An 8,544-nucleotide genomic window follows, 5' to 3' on the forward strand; every position below is an offset into this window, starting at 1 on the left:
AAAGCTTATTTAACTGTCACATGGGAATATCCGAGTTTATGGTTACACTGGTCCTGAATATTTATATTATCCATTGTTGATAACACTGTGTTTATGTGTATGTATCCATAAACACTAAACACACAGGGAGCACTCTGCAGGGGCAATGTAAGGCTACTTTACTGGGCAAGCAAACGAGTGCTTATTTTTATGGCCTCTCTGTAACGAGATTTTTAGGAGTAGCAGCAGCCTTCCCTGTTCTAACAAGCAACAAGTGTACAGAAGGATACGAACAAGGCCCACTTACAGCGCTCTTGACCCACTTAGGGTGCTTCGCCGGCTCAAAGCCTCCTCCAGCAGAGCACTTCCAAGCGCTATTTGGTGCCCCTAAGCAAACACCCTGACCGCAAGCCTGGCTCCCTCCTGCCCCCGGCCAACAGCCCGCAGCGCCAGCTCCCCGCCGTGCTAGCACATTCGGCCCCGGCCGCTGCCCCGATCCCCGCCCCGTCGCCGTTCCCGGGGAGCGGCGGAAGAGAACGAGGCTGCCCCCCGCCTCCATCCCGCCACGGAGGCTCCTCCTCGCCGCCCCGCCAAGCGGTCGGACGCCCGGCCCTGGCCAGAGACCCCCGTCCCCGCAGGCAGCGGCCAGGCCGCGGAGCCCCTCCGGTGAGGAGTAAGGGCGCACTGGCCACCCACGGGCACTCACCTGGCAACGGCCGGCGCCCGCGAGGTGCTGCCAGCCGCCCCGCGCCGCCCCCCTCCTGCGGCCACCGCTGCCACCGCCTCCCCGGCCCAGTCACCTCCTCCTTGCTCTACAGCGTCATAATCGCACGAGGCCGCCGCCGCCAATGCGAGCCGCCCTACCGCACATGCGTACGGCGCCGGGGAACGGAACGCAGCGAGCGCGGCTGCATCCCGGGGAATGTAGTCAGAAGGGCAGGGAGAGGCCTCCGCACTGCGCAGGCGCAGGATCGCGCAGGCCGCGGAGAGGCGGGGTGGGGAGGACGCTGGCTCTGATTGGCTGAGGGAGCGAATGACGTTTGCGAGGGCCGTTGTAGGGGTGATTGGTGGGAGGGGCGCCTGTGGCCCCTCAGGAAGGGCAGGGCCGGTGTTGGGGTGTGTTCTGCTTCACGGGGCAGCGGTGCTAGGTCGGAGGATGGCGGAGCCGCCTGTCCACAGCGGCAGGTTCCGGGTGGCGGGGCGCTCCCGTGGACAGCAGTGTCACAGGAAACCCCAGGCCACACAGCCCTTCCTTGACGGAAAGGGGTACTCCTGGTGACGGTTCAGAGTAGTCCAGGCTGAGAGAAACACTCTGAAACTCACTGGGGAAGGGGGGAAAGCGTCCCCCGCGGGCACTGCAGCAGCCGTGGGTCCTGCTGAAAGGGGAGGAGGCTCCCCTAGATGAAGGTTTAACGCTTGGGACCTGCCGGTGTGCTCCTCGGCATGGCACGGGGTAGGTAGGGAAGCCACAGCCAGCGCAACACCGCAACGATAATGAAAACGATGTCAGTCCTCATGTCGTTGGAGGCATCTGGGAAGCCTGTTGTGTGTGACAGCGCCCAAACACCTCTGTCTGGTGTAGGGGCACGGATAGGGAACAAACACCAAGGAGAACGAGAAGGTACTCTGTTGAGTAATGGAAGTGTCAGCAGAGTAGCAGGAAAAAACACATGAGGTGGAGATTCCAGCCTCCAAGATTGCATCCTGGGGGGAAACGGTGGAAAGCCTGTGCCTGCAAGTTGTACACTGAGACAAGTCAAAACACTGAGAGAACAGTGTCCTATTAGAAGACAATCTTAACAATTGCCAAGGAGAGCAATTGGATGAGCCGGGAGGATCTGTCTGTAATATGTGTGGCTCTATGCACTTCAGTGCTTTGCTGAGCCACGTTCTGATCCATACACTTGTACCCACAGAGAAATTTTAGCCCAAACTGGTAGCTGTGAACAAGATAGTTAATAGAAGCACAATTATCCTTATAATTTAATATATGAAATATTTCAATCCCTAGTACCCATCAACACTAAATATATCCTGCCCATTTCTTAAAACTGTTTATAAAACTGTTTCCTTATTGTCTCCTTTAAGATGTGCCCCACCTCACGCATTCATTAAAGTCTTTATTATTGCAGATGGAGCTGGGTAGTTACTGAACATCATAGTTGGACCGTTACATGTATTTACAGTTTCTCTCATCAATCAAAATGTATTTTGACAGCCGTCGGGCAACAGCACGGAGAGTAGCAGCTGCAGTGCCTGCTCCAGCTCCACCCTGTGCCTGTCGGATGAAGTATTTCCTGCCCGTCTTTCAGTATTTCATCTGCAAAATGGCGCTAATTACTTTAAATTATTTCGAGCTCCGTTGACGAAAAATATATATGAAAACTGCATGTCATTTTCATCTGTCATTTCCTGACTCCGTAACTTAAAAGGTACTCAGCCAATTAAGAGCGAAATCGAGATAGGAACGCTGTTTCATTAAATATTAAATGAAAGGAGTTAGGGTGGGTTTTTTCTGGTTCAAGAGCCTGGAAATCAAAAAGGAAAGCTGTGCTCTGCCATATGGGGCAAAGCATTCATTCAGAAAGACAGTTTTTAAAAATTACTTATATACTGCCTGGGCATTTATAGATAATTCCTAGAAACAGTAGGATTGATATAAAATGTTCAGTGCCTTAATTCCGCCTCTAAATGTTTTTGTCCTACATACATAGCCCTGTGCTTTGTGAAATTTGGCAGGTTATTCATTAACTCTGTTGCTCCTGAGCAAGAGAAAACGAATTTGCCTGTGGTAAATGAAACTGAGACTGGCCAGAATCATCACAGTGAATTGCAGAGGGCTACCACTCTAAAAACCCGGTCTAGATGTTTTCTCAGCCCAAGAAAGGTAATAGCTAAGCACGTGTGCACCTCCTTGGGGCTGTGAAGAAGGCAGGGCTACAATTAGCTCCAGCACAATGACTGTGACAGTCATTAAGTGACACTGGGTCTATCCCAGTGTGTTTTGAATTCTCCCCCACTCCCCACCCCCACCCCAAAAGGCAGGATTGTAACACTTCCTTATGCAGCAATGCCTCATCCTGCCCATCCCGCGTGATCACCATGCTCCTGCAGTCATGCAAAGGGCTGACACAGCTATATGGCATTCTAGGAAGAGTCAAAAGACAAATCATGATTCAGAATAAAGCTGCCCTAGGGTAGAGAAGAGCCTGGACCCTTTTCTTTTTTTTTCCAGGATATGCCTTATTGCTGCAAGCCTTTAACCTGCCTCATCTCTACTGACAAACATACTTGAGGATCTCCCTTCTGAATTTCCTAGGATGCCTGCCACCATGTGACAGCATCATGGGGCAGCGCTAATGGCAAAAGGGCCTGGGGGAGATATTATCATCTCCCTGCCTCCAGTGAAGCTGTGCTTGCTCATTTCTTTCCTTATCATACTCTTCTTCCCCTCCTAAATCACAGAGGGCCTGACTCTCATGTCTTGCTCCATCATGCTGTCAAAGCCTGGTGTTTGCTGCAGCCACCATGCTCCAAACAGATGGAGCTGTTGCCAGTGCCACAGGCCATCAGACCAGGGTTGCACTGGGCGAGCAGCACGGAGAGCTAACTGTGACACTTAGGGCAGGTAGCCAATTTGGGTGTCACAGGGCAACATTTGGTACTCCATGTTACAGCTGCTGCATTTTATCCCTGCTTACAAGAAGAGCTCCTAACCCTAATGTTTGTTGTTCCCCCTTTTACTCTCTGAGGAATACTATGAGTGGGTCATCCCTTTTTGAATCCTAATGCAAAAAAGGACTTCAACTGTCATTTAAACAGAGCTAACAAACAAGTAACAGCTTCAGACCCTGCAGGAAAAGATCGATGGATGGCAGGCATGTGCATGCTGTGATCATTGTATTATACTGTTTGGTTTTTTTATTACTGTTATTTGGGGATTTACAACAGCTGATCATGATTCTTTTTGTCCCTTCTGATATCTGTCTTGTTGGCCATGGAAGTCTGTTTTGCTTATCTTTGAGGCTGGTTATATTTAGACTTTCATAATGGTATGCTCACTATGTGGCCCAGTCCCAAATCTACCAGCTATCTACACCAGAGCTGGTGCTGGGACAGGCTACCCACTTGATGGCCTCTGCATCCATCAGCCTTTGCACACAGGGTATTGGTGCCCACACTGCCCTGGCAGGAAGGGAGTCAGGATATGGCCAGGATACACATCTGGGCCAAGGAGATGGGATGCATCTCTGGGTCCCACAGATTAGACATAGCCAGAGTTGGCCTTTGAGAAGGGGTTCCAATATTATGTTCATGTCCGCTCACTGTCATGACAGTTCCTTCAGAGTTTGCCCTTCAGTGAACTTGATTTCACAGAGTATCTTCTAGAAACTGTGTAACCTGGAATGTAGTAAAGCAAAAACTTAATGAAAATGAACGACCTTATGAGCAGCTGGTTCTGGAAAGCCTTGTGACACTTGAGAAACGCCTTTTGGTCACTGGAAGGCATTTCCCAAGGTCGCCTTGGGATGTCCTGTGTATGTGTCAGCTCATGAAAATACTGTAGCCACAGGTGATTAGGAATTGCACCCACAGTGTAATTTAAACCTCCTAGGATTCTCCCTGGATGGGGTCAAGTGAGCAGAGGGAGAGCCTTGCACGTTTGACTTTACATGATGGAACAAGATCTGCTTTGTTTGTGCTTTGTCAAGGCTACAAAACTTGGGTCCCTGTAGCAAGAGTTAAGTTACACTCACAGTGCTTGTCTTGGTTCAACTTCGCTATTTCCTGAATTGCTAAAGGCAGCAGTCTCTGTTACACTGAGCTCTGAGTAGGCACAATCTCTTTTTGGGACAAACAATAGGAGCCTGCAAATGATGCAAAATGGCCTACAGTCCAGTGGTGTTAAAAGGCTCATTTAAATTTTCTCACAACCCTGCCAGTCTCTTTTTAACATAATTAATATCAAATGAAAGTTTCTGTTTGTTCTGTGATCGCTATAGCTCAGCTTACTTTGCAGCAGAACATACTAAAGCCTCATTCATTCACGTTATAACTTATGTAGTACTAGCCAGTTGGAAAATGATGACAGATTTGCATCCTGTTCTGCTCCGTTTAGGAGCTGATGTTCACTGACTTGCAATAACCGTGTATTTGCATAGTGCCTTTAACTCCAAAATATTTTAGTTTTACATGACTTACGGGTGGTCATTTCTATCAGCCTTGAAGTGCAGTGACTTCAGGGTTGGAATCTGGCAGCCAGTTACCAGCACACACTATATAATAGAGTATTGTGTGAATATCTTATCCATATGAAACTGCAAACAGAATTTGAGCAAGCAGGTATTTCATTCAGAAACCAGGCCAAGCTCCCTAAACCTTACTCTTGCTGCAAGATATTCAATACCTATAAATAAACAAGCCCCGAGTTCACCTCTCTTTTGTACAACAGTCTTGCCTCCAGCGTTGTGCTGGAGTACAGCTTCACCACAACAGCCCCCTCGAGGCTCCTGCTGAGCCCCTGAGCAACCACCTCTGAGCATCTGACCCTCCGAGGTGCCGCTGAGCCTCTTTGTCCTGAATCAAGCATGTCCTTGCACAATGGGGATACAGCTGTCTGCCTGCCGGAGTTAATGAGCATGGAGAGTAGGCCTTCAATTACGTTTTCCTCAGACATATTTCTCAAAGAGCTAGCTTCACAAAAAAAAAAAAGGAGGTATTCTGCTCCTCGTTTTATACAGGAGGAGGCTGGAGGCTAAAATTCAGAGAAACTAAGTAACTTGCTGAAGTTACAAAGGAGATAAACAGCAGAGCTCAGAATCAAGCTTAGATCCCCACCCCCCCCCCGGGTCCCTCTATGACTTTGTGCATCTAACAAGGCACAACACAAAATCCACTACTTTTTAGCTTTCATGGTAAAGAAGTAGTTCTGCTACAGCTTTCTGTTTGACTTTCTTTGGCTTTACATCAAACCAATCTAGCTGTGTTCTTATTTTATACTTACTACCACCCTAAGGAGGTTCTTTTATGTGTGGGCGCCACAGAAATTAAGTTTTAAGCTAGAGTTTAGTGGGATCAAATGTTTGGATACAGAACTCCCAGAAAGCTAAGAAGACTAAAATCTAGGTCTTATAAAGAAAAAAAAAAAAAACCCACAAAAAAATAGGGGAGAGGAGGGAGAAGGAGAAATCCAATGGTCACTTCTCCCTATCACTATACGGTCCCAGTCCAATAGGAACTGCTGGCTTCAACCCGGCTGCCAGAGGTCTGGAGTGCTGGGACAAAAGGCCAAAAATCATCTTTTTTCCATCCAGACAACATTTTAGGTGGCAAAAGAATAACATATCCAGGGACGCCCAGATGAGTAGTAGCCTTAACAATGCCAACTTTTCTGCTCCCAAAGTTGTTTACACCCACAAAATTAATCATGGAGCCAAACTGTGGGGAGAGTTGTGACTCCCTTAAATGTGTGGTCTTTATCAGAAAGGCCAAATGAAATCATTTTGAATTACTAGACAATGCCTAAGGGTGTCATATACAAATAGCTGACACCTCTAAACACTGACGCAATAAGGATGGGCAAGAACATGAAGTGAGGGTGGTGGGAGGAAAGGTCTTTTTTAGATGTATCCAAGGTAGAGCAAGTTTTATTATTGGGCTAGAAACGTATAGTATCCCAGGAGTGAATAGCTCACACATTTGATCCGATCTTGGGTTCAGTCCAGCTCCCACTGAAGTTTAATGGGAGTTGGATCAGGCCATTGCACTCACATTTTTTCCATGCATGGAAAACTATTTCCGTTACTTTGAATTACAATACCACTGGCTTTGGATTTTATATAATAAAATAAATCTAGGCCACTGTTTATATTCCAAGAAACTGCATTCTGGGATGCCAGCAAATATATTGCCTGTTGGATTAAAAAAAAGTAAAATAAAAACTGGACATATTGGTTTAAAAAAACAACAGCTCCTAATTATTAAACATAATTTTTCTTCCTTGTGCTTTTCTGGAGTCCTCAAATATTTGAAGTATGAAAGGTACATATAAATTCTTCTCTGGTGGTTGAAATGGTGGAATCTGTAAAACTGCAATGCTTTATAAGAAACAGAGGTTTAATATAAAAATAATAATCTTCACAACTGGCTCTTTGCTTATTGGCATATTTTGTGCATTTTAAAATTTACAGAAGAAACCCTAACACCCTTGGAATGTCAGAAACAAAGGGGATGTATATTAGCAAACCCTTATATTTTGGGAACTGGCTTCTCTCGATTGTTCTGACTGCAAATGAACTCTGCAGATGCTGAGAGGCACAGGAAATGTCTTGTGCTAGAAAAAGCATTTGTTCCCTGCTTTATGAATTAGATTCTACTAAAATTCCAACATGGTAAGACTGATTAGCAGACTTTGGTAATGCCTTCTGCCCTAGTACAATTTTATTATGCTCTTTTATTACCAAGGAAAAACGCAGAAAATACTTCCATCGGTGAACATGCGCCCACATTCTGGGAGCAAACGTATCTGTGGTTACCTTATGCCAGGGAAGAGCATGGCCCCTGGACTCTGAAATACGGAGCAGCAAAATAAGACACCTCACCAAAAGAACAAAATAAAAGCACACATATACACAAGCAACAGAAGGAAAGAAATGTCAATGAGGGGTGTTTAATGTTAAACTATACATCTGGGATGGTGGTGAGGAGGATTTAATAGAGCTGAACAAGGTGACCACCTGCATCCACTTCAAAGAGTGAAAAAACTGGCAGTGGTGTGAGGAGTGCTTATGCAGTCATGTGCATGTGTGTGCATTCAATGCCTCTTTCTGCTGACAAAATACAAAGTATATTGCCTTTGCAAACATTCCTGGGCACTGGCAGCTTCTCCCCTACATTGGCAAATTCAGTTTCAGCATGGGATTAGAAGGAAAACAATTAAGTATCTCCCTCATGCACATAGCCATGTAGTCCGAGCTGGACCGGTTTCCCCTTGGCCCAGCTGGTACAGAAGACCTAGATGTTGGGTTCATGCTGGTCAGCCACAGGTCATACCTTCCCTCCTAACAACAGCAGGTTGTAAACCTTCCTCTGCCACAGTGTGGTCTGTGAAGCATCCAGGAATGGTTTACAGGATTTTAAGCTGTATTCTATGTCTTGAAAGGGGCCTTTCCTAACCTTCCCTCTCATATGACAAAGCCCTCAGAGGGATCAAAAACTGGTTCCAAATTCTCCAGTGGGTTTAATGAAGTGGCAGGGTTTGAAACTCAGGTAACTAGGACTCACCCACATCTGGCAGTAATTTCAGATGTGCAGTAACTATGTAAAATGCTAAGACTTACTGATCAGAGCAGAAAGAACCCACCTTTCTCCTTCTTCCTGGCTTTGTTTCTGCAGTGAAACAGTGCGTGCTTGTGCGTAGGGGGGAGTTCATTTTCTCAGCACCTCCTCAGCCTCTTCACCCTGACTGAAACATCCAAGGGGAGATGCACCCACAGACAAACTCCCCAGCAGAACTGAAGGAATGGCATACCAGCTGGCCTGATGGGGGAAATTTCAAAACCAAAA

General features: G+C 46.7%; 1 protein-coding gene across 2 annotated transcripts in view; it reads right to left on the bottom strand.

The window, feature by feature from the left end:
• The window catches only part of ADIPOR2 (adiponectin receptor 2), a 45,620-nt gene extending 44,813 nt beyond the window's left edge, over positions 1-807 (bottom strand). The window contains exon 1 of one of the 2 annotated variants that reach the window (XM_061363999.1): positions 672-807. The gene's annotated coding sequence lies outside the window, so the exon portion shown is untranslated. The remainder of the gene's footprint in view (positions 1-671) is intronic. The other variant, XM_061364000.1, reaches the window with a different exon arrangement.
• Between the last annotated feature and the right edge of the window lie 7,737 nt (positions 808-8,544).

The sequence above is a fragment of the Neopsephotus bourkii genome, unplaced genomic scaffold (assembly GCF_033783945.1).
Source record: "Neopsephotus bourkii isolate Nb327-2 ecotype Australia unplaced genomic scaffold, CSIRO-AGI_Nbou_v1 NB_1183, whole genome shotgun sequence".
NCBI lineage: Eukaryota > Metazoa > Chordata > Aves > Psittaciformes > Psittacidae > Neopsephotus > Neopsephotus bourkii.